Consider the following 20,985-nt stretch of genomic DNA (forward strand, 5'->3'; position numbering starts at 1 on the left):
GAACCTGCTTTTCTTGACTTAAAACATTGAAAAAATAGTAATTTTGCATTATAATGAGAAATTTCTGGGTTTTTTTCTTTTAGAGTTTTTTATATAATTTATAAACAGACTAGATTAGTTGTTTATTTTTCTTCATATTTTTACTTATGGTGCTATAAAAAGATCTTATTTTCCTTCCCTTTTTAACACTCAGTTTTCAGAAAACAACACAAAAGTTTATTGAAATTATTTTAGCATCATCTGAATTCAATGGGAACATAATTAAAAAGAAAAAAAAAATTTATTTTCTTCCACTACATAAAATTGACCTTTATAAATCCCTATGATTTTAGTAGTGAAAGATTCATTGGGAAAAGAAAAACTTCCATAGTCATTAGATAAACATAATCAACAAACAAAACAGGCCCATTTCAGCAAAATGCTGTAAAAAATTTAATCCAGACTTGATCATCAAGATTTATAATGGCATGCTTTGTTTCAATTTGTAGATTTTATAATTGTTCTGAAAGAAAAACACGGTAATTAATCAGAAAAAATCAAAAAAATGTTCAACAATATGTTTCATAGTCCAAGTTTTATGGATATAATTAGTGCGATTTGGCTTTTTCATTTTTCACAAGTCACATTGATGCACAAAAAATGTATCACAGTCATGGCATGAATTTTTCAAACTGTAGTCAAGAAATTATTTTCCACAGTAATTTTTATGTTACAAAAATTTCTTAGACATTCAAAGGAATTACTAATATCTTATGTATTGCTGGTGACAAAAGCTCTAAACACAGGGCATGAGTTCCCTTTTCTTTGCTTGGGTCTCACACAAAAGTCTACTCATGGATGCCAGCAAATCACAGGTAAGATTAGTTCATAGAAAAATGGGTTTAGAAGTGATTGTAAATTGCTATACAGCCCCTTCCCATATCACAATGTGAGTAAAAGATAACTTTTCTTATAATATTAAATAAAAAATCTTCATTCATGGAGTGTCATGGCCTTTTTGAGGCAATCTATTCTAGCAGATTTTAGAGTAGTGAGTTTAGGTAGGCTCACAGATGTTTTTGGATGTTAAGTCTGCAGTGCTACTCCACTGGCTTACCTGTGAAATCTCAAATATGACCTGCTCTGAGGGCAGCACTGTGACAGTGAAATACTCTTCAGCTGGTTTCTTGGCTTCCAGAGCTGAGAAAAGCCTCAGAGATCTTTGCATGTCAGTTTGAAAAATAACCATGATCTCAGATATATTTTCAGTATCTGCTTTCCTAATTTCTATTTTCTAAGTGCAACTTCTGCTTTTATTGGTATAATCAACCTAAAATCTCTATGCTTTTATAAAGTAAAAAGTTTTGGTTGCATTTAAATTTCTTTTCTGGCATTACCAATGCATTATCCATGCTTTAGAAATCATTATTTATTTCACTATAATATTGAAACAAAATATAGTAGAGTGAGAGTGTTGTCCTTCCTTTGGTAACAGCTTTGAGTATTTTATTTATCAAGTACTTTCCAAAGCTGCAATTTTTGATCAGAGGTTGATAGTAATACATGCCAGAAAGATGGAAGAAATGTTTTCTTACAGTCATTCTCCAAGGCCTGTTTGGCAAAGCCCAAGCAAAGGGGATGCAAATCATATATTTTCATCCTATTATCTTTGTTCCAGCCACAATATTTGTTTCCTCCTTTTAAGTATTGAACCAAAATATAGTAGAGTGAAAGTAGAGTGTTGTCCATCCTTTGGTAACAACAGCTTTGAGCATTTTATTTATCAAGTATTCTCCAAAGCTGCAATTTTTGATCAGAGGTTGATAGTAATACATGCCAGAAAGATGGAAGAAATGTTTTCTTACAGTCATTCTCCAAGGCCTGTTTGGCAAAGCCCAAGCAAAGGGGACGCAAATCATATATTTTCATCCTATTATCTTTGTTCCAGCCACAATATTTGTTTCCTCCTTTTAATGGACATAATTCAATAAGCTACTAGATACAGTCTGTCATATATTCGTGTGTCTGACAGTGGCTTGCATACATGAAACTTGTGAAATGATTACAGGAACATTGATAATTCTCACACTGCCCATCAACTTTTAGATCAGGGAGTTTCTGAGCTAATGTTTTGATGCAACATCAGACATCAATTTGATGCAACATCAACATCTTTTTTTTTGTTACATGAAGAACTAATAAATTAATTTTTATATTAATTTTTATATAGATATTTTTATCCTTTATTCTTTATGGTGATATTTTTTTCAATCAGGTGTGAATAAAAGATCTCTTTTTTTTCTTTGAAAATGTCCCCCTTCCTTAGGATATCCTTAGAGAATAAATGGTTACTTCCTATTCAGTTCTTTTTAGTTGTGTCCATGATGTTATTGTTACCTTTCATAAATACCTTTCAATCATCTTTTTACAGAACAATGCATCTTAATTTATTTAATCAAAACTTAATCAAGATGTTGATCATCTGTGTAATCTTTCTTTGTATTTCCTTGAGTTTACTTTTGGGATAGAAAGAAGAGGACTACATACAAGATATTGCTAAAAAAGAGCTAAATCAATGCAGTATATCTTAATGTTTTGGGTTTTTTTCTCCTAAAACTCTTTGTATTTTTCATATGCTACCTTAACTGCTATAGATCAAAAAGCTGCTGATTTCAGACAACAATTCAAGTCTTAGATTTAAGGACAGTAGGTTTAGATTAGATATTAGGAAGAAGTGCTTTACTATGAGGTTGGTGAGCACTGGAACAGGCTGCCCCATCCTTGGAAATTTTCAAGAGTGGGTTGGGTGGGATTCTCAGCAAACTGGTCTAGTTAAAATGGACATGGGAGGTTGGAAGTAGATGATTTTTAAGGTCCCTTCCAACCCTAGCATTTCTATGATTCTATTATTCTAAGAGGAAAAAAAAAAAAGGTTTTTTTGAAGGCAAATTAGGTAGAACTTTCATAATCTTAAACAAAACTGCTTGATTTGGTAACAGAGTGAAATGATCTTTACATTTAGTACAACGGAGGCAGGGCCAGCATCCCACCCCTTGTTTGCTATTTAATGCTATGCAAATCTGTAAGCAGTTCTAAGCAAGTTTAAAATAAGATGTCTGAGTGGCAGTTTAAAAAGACAACTCACATCTCACCTTTGCTTCCCTGTTGAGATGTATGTTTGGTGATGTAACAGCTAGATTTAGCCACATCAAGTCAGGAGATTACTGAGGTCACGTGCACACTTGGGACTGGTCCCAGGATAATATCAGGAGTGAGAAGTGGACATTGTATTACGGCTGTGGTGGAGCTCACAGGTACTTGGTTCTTTATTTTCTGGTGATTTGAACACTCTGAGGTCATTATCTAGTAGAGCAGGGGAACTGCTGAGCAGATTTCAGATGCCTCAAGGACTGTGGAAGAAACAGTTTCAGCTGATGAGAAGAAAATAATGAAATTTTACCTTAATGATTTAATTTAAATTTTCTAGTCTTAAACAAGATCAAAGGTATTTTTTTTAAGCTTAAATAAAGTAGGCAGAGTACAGAGATTGGGAAGATCTGCATAGAGACCTGAGTTTTCTAGGTCTCAGCCAAAACTTGAACAACTTCATGTCTATTTTGTATTTGGTCCTATTTTTCATCTGCATTGATTTTTTTTACAGTTAATGAAAATGATTTATAGACGTTGATACTGAAAACTTCTGCTGTCGGGACAACTTTACAGCAAAGGAAGCAGCAGAGTCTTCCAAACAAAGTACATATGCTACTGTGACACACATTTATGAGTGTTGCCTGCAGATTGAAGGAAGTGATCCTTTACCTCTGCTCAGCACTTGTGAGACACATTTGGAGTGCTGAACCCACCAGTACAAGGCAGGTATGAAATGAGAGACCAAGAGAGTAGAATAAATCTAGCAAACTGGAGCTAAAATATTGAAGGGCTGGAGTACCTGACATAGGAGTATAGAGATGGGACTATTCATCCTGGAGAAAATAGGGTTTAGGGGAACTTTTTAAATGTGTAAAAATAACTGTTGGGAGGAATAAAGAAGACAGATATAAACTCTCCTCACAGGTGTCCAGTGGCTACAAACTGAAATACAGAATTTCTGATTAGACATAAGAAAAAACGGTTTCCATAACTGTCTGAACACTGGAACAGGTTTCCCCGAAAGGCTGAGGGATCACCATTTGTGTGCATTCTCAAAACCCAACCAGACATGATCCTGGGCAACCTGCTTTATCTGACCACACTTGAGCAGAAGCCTTGGATTAGATCCTCTCCAGAGATGCTCTCCAACATCAGCCATTCAGTGAGTCTCCTTCCTGTTGTAGGACATGTCCTAGAAATGTAGTTTCAGTTGTGTTCATCTGTGCTGTGTTGAAAATGACTGACTGCTTCAGTTCTTGTGAACATGTCAAGATGTCTTTGACAATCTCAATGTTTTACAGAAGTGCCATGGTAGTTGTGGTTGTTTGAGGATATAACATGTGGGGATTTTGAGATTTTTCATGTTAATATATGACACAGATGCATGACTGACTCTTTAGAAGGATAATAAACCAAGCTGGTTTAAAATAATGATGAAGCACAGTGAATTTATCTTGTAAATGAGAAGTGTTGAGCATTTCTACTCTTCCAAAGCTCTTCAAGCATGACGTTGCAGATAAATGTGCCAGTGAAAATCCAGAAAAATTTTAAGGTGAAAGTTTTCCATTTCTGTTTTGGATTTCTCCATGACCTGAACAAAATTGCAAAACAAGGAATCTATGCTAAATAAAATATTTTCTTTTACTTAAAAATATCTAATCAATTTACAGAAAAGCTGAATTTGCAGGTGCAGATTACTCTCTTTCATAGAAAAGATTAGGAGCATTATATCAAGGATAAGAATTTTTTTAGTTTTTTTTTTATTTTTTATTTTTTGGTACTTGACAATTTTTATTTTTTTAAATCAGGAAAAGAAAATACCTATTAAGATTTATGAATACTGAGTGGACAGCCTAAGTAGTTCATGTGTGGATAAGTTTATTTGGGCAGTGTTTCCTAAAAGTGACATTTATAGCCATCAGCACTTAGATTCCTCTTTCCAGCCAAACTGAGTGTCAGTAATTGGTGTACCATACTGCCATGTAGTAGTTCATAAAGCAGAGCTGGCTAAAAAGCAGCATTACACTTTCCAGATTTTTTTTAAAAAGGGGTTTTTTTCTGAATCAGCCCAAAATGAACAAATAAGAAAAAAATCTAGAATTTCCTGTGAGCTGGAAGCTTCCCAAATTTTGCAGCTGCTCAGAGAAATGAGCACTGAGCTGTGATACTGGCAAAAATGCAAAACCTGTCAAACTGCATGCACTGATTGTAAGATGCACAGTGTTGAGCCCCTTCTCATAATTGCCTCGTGTATTTCCAGCGTTGTACCTTGGCCTTTCTTCTTTTTCAGGCCTTTACATGCCAGAGAGTTTGTTGGTGGTGTGTTAATGTGGTAACCAGCTGCTCCTTGCACACGGGTCAAGGGATGGACAAGAAACCAGGGCTTTGCCCAACAGCTGGGGCAGTGCTTTTCAGGGAAAGGTCTCTGCTGAAAAGATCCCTGTAGAAGACATATTACTTGGTTGCCATGTGTCTTTTAAAAACCTCTCTTATCATATAACCCCATGTGGCTCTCCAGTTGCACTATATCACCTGCTCTTCTAATTGATTTCTCATCACATAACTTGATACAGCATATCCTCACAAGCTAAGGAAAATGAAATTTAACCAGCTGAAAATACATATTTAGCTGAGGAGGTGAGGGAGGTCTCCATTTTGAGTTATTCTCATGTGTTGTACTAAACCTTGAAATGAAGGTGGAGATAGTTTCTGGGGCTGAGGTATTCTCACTGTAATACAGCAAAAATTAATATTTTCTAGTCAATTTTCTATTTCAATTTTCTATTTCCTTAGAAAACATATGAATATCTGCTCTGCTGAAATTTAAATAGATCAAAGGAAGAAGATGCTAATAGTGTCAGTGATACACATAGGAAGATGCCAATCTGTCCTGTGGAAGAATCAGTATTGTTCAGAGATTTTAGAGCCACAGGGAAAAGACAAGCAACATCCATAAGACAGCACAATCTCACATATAGAATATGTACACATCTTGATCATACAATTAAAATTAATTCTATTATTTATGGTTTTTACTTGAAGAAGTATTTAGAAAGCCATCTTTTGGAGCACTTTTATAAAGAAAATATACTGGCTAGGGAAACTAAAATTTAGGAACTATGAGCTACAAAACTAGAACCATGACCTAAAAACCACAGTGAACTTATTAATGTAAAAGAAATGGAGTAGAAGTGAAGCCTGGCTTCATGGGAAAAGAAGGAGGAGAAAAACACAATGAAACACATCAGACAGACAGCCTGAGGTAGCCTGGTGGGGTGATCTGAATGAAAGGGAAGAAAAAATTTAGCTTGATGCAAAGGGCAGAGGAAGCACAGAAAGAACTAAGGAAAAGAAAGAACAACAAAAGGCATGAAAGCACTTTATTCTGTTAAACCGTGGTTTATAGATTTTTCTAAAAGTTAGTATAAGTTGCATAGCTGAAAAATACATAGTAGTTAACTGGCAAATTAAAACATGTAATAGTTGCAAATTTAAGTTCTGTATTGCTCAATTCTTCTCTTCTATCATGCACATTTTAACACATGGTGTGTTTAAAATCCAGTGGGAAAATTAAACCCACTCAAGATGTCTCCCCACGCCTTCTGATACTGGAGGAAACACTAAGAGAGACTGTAAAATGGAATAACAATTTATGGAAAAATCACAATAACCACAGCAATATTAATGAAAGAGAGTGTTTTACCAAAAAAAGAGTATATTTACCACTCAACAAAGGAAAACATTTCCCAAAGACAATTCCAGGTGTGATTTTCTCAGACAAAGGTGAAATAGCCACTGACTTCTGGGTAAGCTATGTTGTATATAGGAAAGCAGAGGCAGTAAGCCAGGGAGGCTCATGGTTTAACTTCCTTCCCTCAACCCCCAGCCCAAACACAATGGAAATACAGGGACAAGACAAAATTTGGTGGGACCTGACAGGGCTCTGAAGCAACACAGGGGAACCTTTCCTGGACCTGCCTTTATAGAAGTGGGACTGGAGCACTTGACAGTTCCACTGCAGCTTGGCCACCATCTGCAGCTCTTCTGGCCCAGGGGAACCTTTCCTGGACCTCCCTGGAGCACTTGACAGTTCCACTGCAGCTTGGCCACCATCTGCAGCTCTTCTGTTATCACCACAGCTGCAGCTTGGGGTCCACACAGTTCAGCTGGGCTCTTCTCCTTGTCCACTCTTTTTACCTTTTCCTCAGGGCAGTGTCTTGGGCTTGCCAGAGCTGTCTTTCAGAACAAAAGCTGGAAAGCTGCAGATCAAAGGAATGAGAAAGGGACTGTCAGTGGCAGAGAGAGACTAGCTTCGACCCTGAAACCTGAACACCCCATTGTTTGAAGGGTGCCCCTTCTGCTTCCAACTCCATCTTCTTCCTGCTTAAACCATGCCCCTGTCATGATGTGGGTAGTATGAAATTAAACAGTGCAAGAAAATCCACTCCTTTTCTCTATAACCATGATATTATCCACTCCTTTTTCTAGACTATCAAGGTCATGCCCAGATCTTATGCCTTTCAACACACACACACACACACACACACACACACACACACACACATATATAAATGCAGAGACATATATTTATACACAAGCACGGTATTGTTTCAGTAGTCACTGGCAAGCCACTCAAGATGTTTGTTGAATTCATTTAGTCCATGAGTGGTGTAACTGGAGCAGTCCATACTCGTTGACCATGGTATTTAGGACATACAACTGCAATGTTACTTAGGAACTGATATCACATATGTAATTAAACATTTCAGGCTGTTCTCAACCAAAAATTAAATTCCCGTAAGTTATGTGTGATGTTTCCCTGTTCCTGTATATTACCCACCAAGTGCACCCCAGTCCTTGAGTGAAAACAGTTTGCCCTTGTTTGAGCCAAGACTAATCTTAACTGTCATCCCAGCACTCTTCCAATATGTGCCATGGGGACTTTATCTTCTTCTATGGTACAGAGGGGTTTTGATTGGGCAAGTCCAGCTCTATTGGTAGAGCCTCTAGTGTTAACTAACCAGGTGGCCTTCACTAAATGTAGATTCCAATGTCTGATCCCACCACCCAGTGCTTTCATTGTGCGTTCTAACAGTCCATTGCACCATTCCACTTTCTCAGTGCCTGGTGAATGTGATTGGGAATATGATACACCCACTCAACACTGTGCTCTCTGGATCAGATATCTATGAGTCTGTTTTTGAAATTAGTCCCATTGTCTGACTTTGAGGGGTTTTTTTGGTGCTGGATTTGCTTTTCAAGGCCCAGGATGGTATTAGAGGCAGTGGTGTGAGGCACAGGGTACACCTCCAGCCATCCCTTAGTTGTTTCCACCATTGTCAACATGTACCACTTGCCTTGGTAGGTTTGCAGGAGTGTGATGTAATCAATTTGGCAGGGCTCCCCATATTTATAGTTTGACCATTATACCCCATATCAAAGGGGCTTCACCCACATGCTTGATCATGACACAAGTTTCATAATTATGAATAATCTGGGAGATAAAATTCATGGTCAAATCCATCCATGAATCATGAGTCCATCTGTATATTATATCTATTCCCTGATGACCTGAGGCGTCATGGACCCACTGAGCCAGAAATATCTCACCCTTGTGTTACCAGACCAGATCCACCTCAGCCACTTTTATCTTGGCAGGTTGATCCACCTGTCCATTGTTGCAATGCTCTTCAGGAGCCCAGCTCTTGGGCACTGCACATGTGCATCTACTGTGATGTACTTTCACAGTCAACTTCTCTATCCAGGCAGGGATGTCCTGCCACAATTCAACAGCCCAGATGGCCTTTTCCTCTGTGCTGCCAATTGGCCTTTTTTCCATTGGCCTAGCCAAACCCAGAGATCATTTGCTACCGTCCACGAGTCAGTGCAGAGGTAGAGTGCTGGCCATTTTTCTTATTCAGTGATATCTAAAGCCAGCTGGATGGTTTTCCATTCTATGACTTGACTGGATCCCCCTTGTGCCCCAATAGTTTCTGAGACTTGCCATGTAGGACTCTATAAAGCAGCTTTTAGTACTTGATTTGTCCCTAATGATATAGCAGGAACTGTCAGTGAAGAGAGCATGTTGCTTTCTATTTTCAGGTGTCTGATTATATGATGGGGTCTCCTCAGCACATGTAACTTGTTCCTTATCCTCTGGTAGTACAAAATTTTCACCTCCAGGTCAATTTGTGATGATCTCCATGAGCCCTGGGTGAATGGGAGTCCCTATTTGAGCTCACTGTGTGATCAGAGGGGTCCGTTTTCTCCACAGGGCACGATGGCATGATAAATATAAGGGACTTTCCCCTGACAGTAGAGGTGCCAGTAGAAGCTTTGCTTTCATGCCAATCACTTCTGAAGCAGATCAAATTCCTTCATAAGGTGATAAGAACTCTTTTTCAGTTGGGGTTTAATAGGCCTCATATCCTTTGTATCCCAAACTGTACTACCCCAGTGACAGTCCTCAAGTATTCCTGGGTACTTTTTGCTAGAGGTTCTTCTTTGGAAAGGACCCCTTCTCCCCTTCTCCAGTGTAGAGTGCCTTTCAGCACGTCATGTTCTGACTCACCCAAGAGCTACTTCATGGGCAATCTCCTGTTTAATTTGTTCAAAAGCTTGTTGTTTTTTGGGACCCCACTTGAAATAATTTCTGTTTCATAAGGTAGAAAAGGCTTACAATCTGTCTGTTCTCTGGGATATGCATTCTCCAAAACCCCATGGTTCCTAGGAAAGCTTGTGTTTTTCCTTCTTGCAATTGGTGGGAACATAGCTGTTGTTTTGTTAACAACATCCACTGGAATCTGATGACATCCATGTTGTCATTTTGCTGCTAAAAACTAAATTTTCTGGGCAGATTCCTTAACCTTAATTTTGTTTTTATGACAGAACAGCTTTCAGAAGGATCTGGATTATCTCCTCTCTTATCTCAAAAAAGGATTTCCTTTCCCTGCTGTGTTCCTCTATACAGTGATGTCATCTACATAATGAAAGTGCTCCAGAGCCTCACCTTTTCCCAGTGTAGTCTGGATCAGTCCATGGCAAATAGTGGGGCTGTATTTCCATCCCTGGGGCAGTCGGTTCCAAGTATACTGCACCCCTACCTCCAGGTAAAGTCAAACTGTAGCCTTCACTCTGCTGATAGAGGAATGGAGAATGAATTGCCAATATCCATAGTGTCAAAGTCCATGATTTTTCTGTCTTGAACTCTGGTTCATGCTGAGGCTCTAGCATGTCCAGCACAGCAGCACTCAGCAATGGTGTTACTCCATTCAGGCCACAATAACCCACTGTCAATCTCCACTCTCCAATGGACTTAAGCACTGGCCATATCAGACTGTGAAGGGTGAGCGAGTCTTGCTGACCACTCCTATGTCCATATAACCATGACAAACTTCAGCTATTAAATATTTCTTAATACATCTACCTTGAACTTTTCTGTTCTGATATAGTATTTTAAAAAATATATGCAATAACTAGTCCTATTTCTGATATGCCAGACCAAAACTCCCACCTTTCAAAATACAATCTTGCACCCCTAATGTCCTTAATGCCTCCCTTATTGTCCTTATTCATCACAGTCTAGAAAGAAAGTTTTTGATGAAAGTAGTTTGATAGTAGACTGACACAATAACTCCACTTAATTTTTTTCCCCCATATCAAATGTGGCCTCTGTTTTACAATCTATTGTTAAAATTCAAAAATGTTACTCTGGACAAATTTATTAGAGTAACCTCAGAAGATTTTTTTATTTTTTTTTTTAAGTCTGGGATATACCACAGTGCTCTTAAATAGCACAGAGACAAAATCCATACCCAAAGAAATCTTGTCCTGTTGTTCAGCTATCTGACTTGAACTTGTTTCTAATAGAAAATATTTTTTACTGCTCTAAAATATTTTATTAACTTCTGAGCATATGCTACAAAATCCCTGGGTTTTTTTTGTTTGCTTGTTTTTGGTTTTTTGTTTTTTTTTTTGAGGTAGCAAAAAAATATCCATGAAGTTAAACCACCTAAAGAATAACAACAAGGCATCTGAGAGGCACCCATTATTTCCAAGTCAGTTGTATGCAATTTAAAATTGTCAGATTTGCAGCTCAAATCAGCCCAACAGATACTGGATGCCCAGAATAGTCAAAGATACACAAAATACTCTTTCTAAAATTATTTCCGTATCATTCAAAGCTGTCAATCTGTTTGCATAATCAGAAATAAGATTTTGGCATTGCCTTATGGAGCTTTATCCTGAAATACAGAGTCTAAGTCCACTTGTTACAGATTCAGAGCATTATAAATATAAGACCCTAATTAAAATTGCAATCATTAATTTTATCCTCATGCCTATTGTGCCTTGTAGGTTTGATCCTTGTTTACTGTTTTGATCTTGGACAAAACATCAGTCTTTGGGGTTGAAGGTGCACTGAAACTGGATAGACTCCTTTCATTTGCAGTTCCTTTAGAATTTTATAGTGACCATGAAGACACTGGCAATCTGTTATCACTATATTTTCTGTATATCTGCTTTTGATCAGTACTTAAATGTGTCTTTGGTAAATGGAATTAACTACTAAAACCAGTTAAAATAATCTATATGAAAAACCCAAACAAACAAGCAAACCCAAACCCAAGACAAAAAATTAGCCACAACAACAAACCCTCTGAACAAGAACAATTGGATTTATCCTCAAGAATTCTTATGTCTACAAGGGGCAATCTTCACCTCTGTTCGGTTCTTCCCATTGCTCCTGTTTTGGGAAGAAATTATTAAAAGTAGGTAGGTTTTTGATGCTTATTATATTTTCAAAAAATATCAACAAAATCCTGTTCCTTTTTGCATAAGAAGAATCAAACATCTGGAGACTATTTCTTTGCTCAGATTCCAAGATGTGTTCTTGCCAGCACTCATCCCAAAGGTCTTTTCTCAGGATATTATTCAAATCCACATGTGTTCCTATCCAGCCTGTCTATCAATGTGTGTCCTTTGTTCTTGTGTCATTATTTTTACCAACAGGAACAGTTTCAGCAGATAGCATTCAGCATTTCAAAGCTTACCATGGTTTCCATAAGTTTTCCCCTCTGGTTTTAGCCTCAGTGACAGGCAGTCAGTACTCTCACCAGTTTCAATATATATAAAACCCAGCTTCAAGCATCAAAGAAAGAAAATACACTTATATGTGCAGGTGCTTTCTATGAGGAAAATATTAAAAGAACATATGATAAAAGGTCATATATTTAGCAGAACAAGAGGGATAATGTCAAAGTAAATAATTGCAGTCTTCTAGTTTAAGAGATAGAGTCAAACTTCAGGTAATTGCAGTCAGTTGAGAGAAAAATTACAGCCATTTCCTGAAGACACAAATTTTATTGCACAGATAAGAAACCATAGGAAGAGGAAATGCAGAGTTTTCTTTCTGAAAACAGACTTCAGGAACAGTTGTAATATAAACTCCTTCCCAATTTTACTTAGAAATAAATTATTAGGGTGGAACATGGCTAGAAACCCATAAAAAGAACAGAGAGGTTTTATGAAGTCTAGTTAGTAAATGGCTGTTAATCAGCTGTCCTTACAGGAGCAATCTAAGCCTATTTCTCAAATCAGTCTGTTTTCTAATGACATATTTTTTTGAACAGTGTTGAACAACCTTTCCTAAATCAGGTTCCACAATGTTGCAGCAGCCTATAAAGTAGCAAGAAGTGACAGGAATGGAATGATCCTCTCAATAGCATACAAATATCTGCTCCTTTAATCTGGTGTTTTAGGCAATGCAACTTGTGGAATGTTTAATTCTAATGCCTAGGTCCAACATATATATTAAATAAATTCTGAACATAGTATGGCTACCAGTGTCCAAGAGATGTCTTCGTGTCTTCATTGTGGCTTTTCTTTCTTTAGACTCCTTAATTACTGAAATAAAGTCATAATACGAAAAATAATAACTTTTAAATGTAATAATAATATTATTAATAATAATAATAATAATCCACCCTACAACAACAGCAACAATAGCAACCCCTAACTAATTCCTCTATCACCAAAATTATTGGTATTTTAAGTCTCTATCTGATATCTTCTCCTCTTTTATTTTATTCAGTAATGCAGACATGGTAACACAATCTGGAAGACCCTAACAGTAATAATGCACTCAAAAAGACCTAATGTGGTCTGCATAAATTGAACTTGATCCAAAGTTGCACAATAAGAAATTGCTGTTCCTCTGGCCTTAACACTATCTAGTGAAGACTATCAGTCAAGGAGCAAGGAACAGCCAGAATCAAGCTCTTAATTGATATCTAAAACACTAGAGAACAGAAGTAACTGAAGCTTCAATTTCAAACAGTTGTAATTAGGAAAGAAAAAAATGTTCTTTTCCTGGTAAATTGGAAGCCAATTGCTCTTGATGCGATGTCTTTGAATCTTCTTTCTGTACAGGTATAAATATGTAGGGTGAAAAACACCATCCACACCAGAACTGTTCATTAATTGTAGCTTACAATCAAAGGTGCAGTTGGAGAAAGCACTTCCTTTGAGAGGGAGCTAAACAGAACAAATGCATTTTCCTACCTAATTTTCTTTTGAGACTCTCCAGTATTACAGTGACATCTCTGTAAAACTCAAAAGATTTCTTGGTCTTTCTGTTTACTTCAGAAGAGTGTCTGAAAGTAGCTTACCTCCTTTTTCTTGCAACAGGTGAAATGTTTCTTTTGCTAGTGATGGGAGTCATTGAAAAATGTCATTGTCATACCATGAATTTGAACCGTAAAGGTCCTTCCTGCAGAAAACAATTTATGCTTTTGACTAGGAGGGAGAACAAAAAAGGATTCAAATGGTCCTAGAGGCAAACTGTGTGATTCAGAAGTCAGAGAAGTCTGTGACTGGAGATGGGCACATTTTGAAATGCACCTATCTGTGCATATAGGTATGTGAGGATTCACAGAGGTTTAAACATACTCTTTTCCTTTGCATGCCCAGTAATAACAAATGACCTTGTGTCAGTGAAAGAGAATTTCATAATTTCTATCCTCCATGACCTATTCTTTGTCCTGCACATGCGCCGCACATATGATTCTATTGTTTCATAGTATTCAGCACTGGAGGAAAATGCATTTGCTATTATTAGTTATTCTGTTCAGTCTTTTCTGTTCAAATCACAGATATTAATCTAACTGTATTAATTTAATCATTGCAGGTTTTACTTTATTTTGACCCACACTCTTAATCTGTGTTCAAAATACTCCCACTTGGCTCAGCCAGACTTCACTAAGGTGAACTTTTTTCCTAGGATCTTAATCTGATGGTGGTACCTGCTTTTACAATAAAAATGTGGACACAATGAGATACAGAACACGGAAGAGATACAGGCAAAGGAAAAAAATAGAGTAAAATTAAGAAACCATGCCAAGGTTTTTTTAAATTATAACACACAGAGTTAAGAAATGCCTTGAGACGTTCTCAAGAAATAGCAATCATATTTCATTTTATTTCACATCAGTGAGGGAGACCAAGCCTGAAAGTGGAACACACACATTTTGTTAGACAAGCACATCTGACATCTTGACTAAGAACATAAACAAATTTTTCACCATTTAGCAGTTGCTGCTAGACATATAATAGACACAGTCTCTGTGGTTTGCAGACTTTTTTTCACATTAATTTTCTTTAAGCAGAATTTTTCCCTCCTCTCAACTTCTTTTCTTTACAAATAATTCTACTTGGATTTCTAGGAACCTAGAAGAGGTTATATAATTTTGTATTTTTGCACTAGGTGTTAAAGACTTTGCAAAAATCTCTTTTGTTATTATCACATTGCATAAAGCCTTGAAAAAATATAGTGAGCATCTGCCTGTTAATTCTGTAGACTCAATGGCAAACTAAACATCTAGAAAAATATCACCTGAACTGAAAGAAAATCAGTATGTGAGCTGTGATAGGTCATGATCAAGAGGAACTAAGGCAGTCTGTGACTGACCCCCATCACAGAAAAAGTTAAGATATAAAGTCTTCCTTATAATTCATATGATAACACAAAAAAGTGTTCAATTTTACACACACACACTATTTTCTAAAATAAAAAATCCCATAGAAATCCTCCAAAGCCAAGAAAACAAAATACAGTGCAATGAGCTATGAAATGGCTTTTGCAGATGAAAGAAAATCATGCTAAAAATGGTGTTTAGAAATCCACACTGTAATTTGTCGTTTCCCATCCAAACACAGGGTTTGGACAGATGTGTTGAGGCAGCATTAAGTTTGGCATTTTAAGAAGATAAGCATCTTGTTTATAGTAGTAAGAAAGAAGAAATTAGCAGATAAGAAAATTCTGTAACTGTGGAAGGAATGAGATGTCCTAAAATGATCCTCATAACAACTAAAGTATTATTTACCAGGTGAACTTTTGAAGTCATAAATGATCATGTGTCTTAGCCATGATAATTTCCTATAAAACAAAAGAAAACTAAAACCAAAACAGAAATCCTGAATTTTAATGTTGCAGATAACGCCTTATGTGAGAAAAAAGTAAATGATATGCATGGGGAGGTGGAATAAGCTGTTATCAGCAGTTGGTCATGGATAAAACCTGTATAACATGAAATGTTTATCTTAAGCCAGAGGAAGACATGACTATAATATAAAAACACAGGGACTTTTATTTTCTTTTAATAACCTGTTTAGACACTTGTGGAAAGCCCACAAAAGTATCTGTTTTAACATATATTGTAGTTAGTAATATATGAGACAGCTTAATATATAAAGGTGTTCATAGATTTTTTTAGTTAAATGGTCTTTTGCTTGAAGGCACGGGTTTTCTTCTTATTTTTAAGGCAAATAACAAAACCTGGAACACTGATGTAAAATATGAGAATTTTGGATAGTTTTCACAGCGAGAACTGAATGTCTCTCCCCTAATTCTATTAAATAGTTCCCTCAGCCTATTTTATTTTCACAATTTTTTTTTCTTTTAGCACTGGAAAAATGGCAAGGACCTCTGGAATTTTTGATAGAGCTGATTTCTTTAGTCTTCTCTTTGAGTGGATCTTTCTGAACATAATTTAGTAGATTATGATTTTGAATCTCAATGGCAAGCATAGGGAGCTTTGGCATAAATAAAATTGAACTAAGAATTTTCTGGTTTTCATATGAAGATGTCTGAAAGTCTCTGAAGCCTTTACAAGAGCTATATTTAATTCAGGCACTGAGTGCTTATTTAAATGTTTAAAAAGAGGTTATAAATAAGTTTAAGTATTTTAGTGGTATACATTTTTCTTAGAAAATATTTTTTTAAAAGTGTTTTATTGACTTCAGTAAGTGTGAAATGATTGAAGCTATAATGAACAGTTTATGCTTGAGCATACAAGGACCCTAGGTATTTATAAATGACAGGTCTACAGAATACCTATGAATGAAAATGACCCCAGGTAACTGAACACTGCTTTTGCAGCAGGTATATACACAGCCAAATAATGAAATGAAACCCACAGAGGATTCTCAAGATATTTGACATGAAGTAATTTATGATTACTGGTGGAGTAAAGAAAGTGACATTCAGATTTCCTACAGATCTGTTACAGGCTACAACAAAACTTGTATGTAAAGCAAGGCAATAGAATGCTATCTTTAATGTATAACATATAATATGTTATACCAGGACAACATGGTGTGTTAAATTAGGTATGCACAGCAATGAGAGTATTAGGCTGCCTACTAGGTTCATAAGTTTATTTGATACAGAGCATGGTACCATATAGCATAAACCTTTATTTCTACTATAAATATTCAGACACACTGATAAGTAGTCATGACTCATTCATGTGACCTGACATCAGATGGATTGTTTTTCAGAGACTGTATTATATATGTGTGCTCAACCTGCCAGCCTGCTAGGCAGAATCACTACCATGAGAGTGATTACATTTTCTTTTTAATAACTCAGCCCTGTAACATTGTCCAAAGGCAGAAAAAATTCTCTTTTCTCCCAAAAAATAGCTCTGAACACAATATAGAAACTAAAAAGCCTTCCCTTTAGGCTTCACCTATCTAGATTTCTGTACTCTTTTCCCATTATGAGAATTCTTTCATACTTTCTCTTTTTTAGACTGAACATAGTGCATATTGTCAATCTCACTGAACTCTCACTGTGACTGTGCAGCAGCAGAAATCTCAGGCACTGATCTCAGCCAAATGAAGACCAGTGCCCAGATTCAGGCTACACAACTCAGGTCAGTATGCTGGCAGAAGACCTACAAGTTGAAAGTCTTCCAGCCCACAGAGAACTGCAGGGAATTCCCTGAGAATCAAATAATTCTATACAGCTGGATCAAGGATGCAGCCATAATGAGACAATTCAGCAACTGAGTGTTCTACACTTATACACTTTTTTCTTTTTTTTTTTTTTTGCCTTTTTTTTTCCCAAAAGAAAGATTATTCATTTAAAATTAATTTAAATTCTCTAATCACAACCTATTCAATACCCCAATGCTGGGTCTGCCAAAATCTCACATTTTTTTCTAAATGTTATATAAGTGCATGATGCAGAATGTGCCATGAACAGAAACATATGGCCTTTCTAATATAAAAGCTGTTACTGCTCCTTTCAGCAACTTGCAGGGACCTCTGTTTGCTTCCTGCTCCGGAGCCTAGCTGTTCACAGACTGGGCAATGGCAAACAATTCTGGGGTCCTTCTAATCTCTTACAGGGACCCCAAAGTTTTCAGTCACCAGACCACTTCTGTCCTGGCCTCGTCACTCAGTCTTCTTTGTTTAGGCAGTATGACAAGTAGAAAAAGAAGCAAAATCGGGTGAAACCAATCCAACCCCCTTCCTGCTGACCAGGCAGCCACCCATTACAGAGTAGGCACAGAGGAGTTCAAGTCATCTAGTGCTCTCCATATATTAGACAGGTTTATTTTTATTGTGCTTATTTATTATTAACCTTCCACCTGGCATTTATAGGGCATTTATGCTCTCTAAGTGGTTGGACTTGCTACTTAGCTATTACAGCTGCCAGGATGCAACAATAACAGTAGCTTCTGCCAGGATAGGTGATGGGATGGCAGGCAGTGGCAGCAGCGCAGGGGACACATGAGATGGACACAGGGAAGGAGGTCTGCAGTGATCATTTAGTTCAGCCAAGAGTCCAGAATAACAGGTAGATCCGTAGTAATGAGGCAAGTCCAGCATCAAGCCAAAAAGTCGCAAAAGTCACCTGCAAGCTGGGCTCTGAGAGAAGAGTTAAGGAGGCACAGGACTGGGATACCAAAGAAATATCAAGGGTGAGAGCCTAAGGTAAAAAGCCTCTCCCAGGTGCAGTGGGTTAAGTCACTGCTGGGGCCTCTCACATCCAGAGAGAAGCATCATCAAAGTTTTCCCTGAGTTCAAGCAGCTATCCCCTGGGGGCTGTAGGAAAGGCAATCAGGACCCAAAAACATTTGATGCTTTCAAGAACTGGATATAAGAGAGCATTAAAGCAGATCAGATATAAGTAGGTCAACCATGCTTGGCTCCTTTTTGCTAGTTGTACATGTGCCTTGTGTTTGGCAGACCACTGAGCTGCACCCTCTCTTTTTCCTTTTTACTCCACTAACAGCTAAACCTAAGCTTGTTTGCAGGCTCACAGTAGTGTTCTTTACACATACTGCTGTCATTGCTGATAAGTCACTTATGACTCACATCCACCTGTAAATGTGTTGTTTTCTTCCTTCCATGACAAAATATAAGCCAGTGTTTCTTCAGAAAACAGGAATAGACAGGTAAGTGAAAGGAATGGGTATATGCATGTGTACACATGTTTGTGGCTGTGTGGGCATGTGAATATCTGTTTCCAATTAGTTTAAATTCCACAGTAAATTCTTCTATCTGAGGAAGTGAACTTTCATAAGAGTCTAAGCTGTGTTGGTACCACTAAGTTATTGTTCTGACATCACTCTTTGTCACATACATAATTTTACAAATTATAATGGATGGTAGTGCTTATTCTTAATTTTGAAGCTATCTGGTATATAGTCTTTCAGAAGAATTCTCTCACTTTCTTTTTTTATTTTTGGAAGGAAACAAAGAACTATCTTATACTAGATTTCTGTAGAGTCCTGCAGAGTCTGTGGGGGCTTCACCTCCGTGGGGTCACCTGTAGCCTGTTGCAATGCAGGGAGGCAGCAAGGGCAATGTCTGATGATATGAGCTCATGGTAAAACAGGAATGTGGAACTGGGGAATGAAGATTTGCCTCTTGCCTCTTCAAATTCTGATTACATTCCCATATTTAATTTCTTATCAAGGTTGTACACAAACCCCATGACGGAAGAAGAAAGAAGACTGTTGGTAGACAGGATATATTTCTACAACCACAGGGAGAGCAAAGCATCATGGAATAACAGTCCACAGTTATCTGAAGAAACTGATTTTCTTTTTACTTTTCCTTAGATATCAGAATTAAGAGTTGTACTACTCTCCTTTGTTTATACCTTGCTTGCTTCTTCATTCAGATTGTATCGTAAAATTTATATGAATAAAATATTATCAAAGACACTTAGTGCTTATTTATAATTCAAGTAAAGATCATAAACTCTGGACTTTTCTTTGGTTTGGATGTTTGGTTTTTTGGGTTTTTTTTTTAAACCCTGTTATGTTTGGATATATAAAAATGAGTGGAATCTTTTATGAATATTTACATAAAGTAGATGGGGAGGATGCACAGATAAATATTGTTTCATAATTAGTTTCAATGTTTACAACATAGCCAAATAAATGAGGAAGAATATCTCAGAGGAAAACCTGAGCAAAATAAATTGTTCTATAAGAAGATAGAATCAAATTATCAATGGAAATTGGGAACATCTCTTTAGATAGGGACGAGATTGGAGAACAGAGGAGAAATTTCAAGTGCAAGGATTAGAAAAGATACTAAGGCCTAGAACTATACTAAAGTTTGTGGGGTGATATAAGTTGACATAAGACAGAAAAAACAAGAACAATTTTTGAGAGTAGCTTATTCAAGATAATGTTCTAAAACAAATTTGGGGAGAAGCTGAGAAGAGAAAGGGTGAATCTGAAGACTAAATCTCTCTTTACATCTGTGCGTAGTAAAGACAGAAACTGGAGCTCAGGAAAAAATCATATCTTCATCAGTGTTTTTGACCTTCCTGAGGACTTAGCAATGGTATACAGTGTTTGCTTTGCCAAGGATTCTCCCAATATGTAACTATCTTAAAAGGGCCCATTTGAGCAACATGCCCTATTTTATAGGACCCAAGGCAGTGAGATAAAGTGAACTAAATCATTATGAATCAGAAATTCTACTATGTTTTTGCACTTAACCTCTTATCTACTCTTAGCAATCACAGAACATTCCATTTTAAAAATACAATGGTTCTCTACCATTATGCTAATTATCCTTTTTTCTTGAAGTACCTCAGATAACATTCTTGGCTTAAGTTTTGTTCCCTGTGTAATCTTGTAAGCTAAAATTCTTAACAATAAATAAATCCATAACCATACATTAACCTGACCTTTTTAAAGAGTGAGATCTACTACACAGAGGAGCCTCTGGGCTAAAATAAGGGCAGCTTCTGACCACAGAGATTCTGAAATATTACAAACCTTATTAAAAAAAGAACTGTAATCTAATTGACATGCTCTGTAATTGAAGTGCTGTTATGTATCAGTGGATAAATGATACTTAAAAAATAATCAAGCAAGCAATAAGGGAGAAAAAAAATCCATTTGTGTTGCTTGGAAGTGTAAATCTCTGCTGATAATGGCTTGTGTTACAGAAGGTCTAATATGTCAGGATAAGGAGAACCTGTTGCCTGCAAACATGCCCAGGGATAGCTTATTTTCCCAAAATATCAGTCAGAGTTTGAATCTC

At 36.8% G+C, this 20,985-nt stretch overlaps 1 long non-coding RNA gene across 2 annotated transcripts; it reads left to right on the plus strand.

Annotated features, from left to right (window-relative positions):
* The first annotated feature begins 3,250 nt into the window (after positions 1–3,250).
* Positions 3,251–19,637, plus strand: LOC120511697. 2 transcript variants are annotated; one of them, XR_005629806.1, is made up of 5 exons: positions 3,251–3,293; positions 3,641–3,855; positions 4,141–4,291; positions 17,219–17,342; positions 19,397–19,637. It is a non-coding gene; the product is annotated as an uncharacterized LOC120511697 (long non-coding RNA). The 2 variants fall into 2 exon arrangements; XR_005629807.1 differs by lacking the exon at positions 4,141–4,291.
* The last annotated feature ends 1,348 nt before the right edge of the window (positions 19,638–20,985 follow it).

The sequence above is a fragment of the Passer montanus genome, unplaced genomic scaffold (assembly GCF_014805655.1).
Source record: "Passer montanus isolate IOZ18808 unplaced genomic scaffold, ASM1480565v1 scaffold11, whole genome shotgun sequence".
Lineage (NCBI taxonomy): Eukaryota > Metazoa > Chordata > Aves > Passeriformes > Passeridae > Passer > Passer montanus.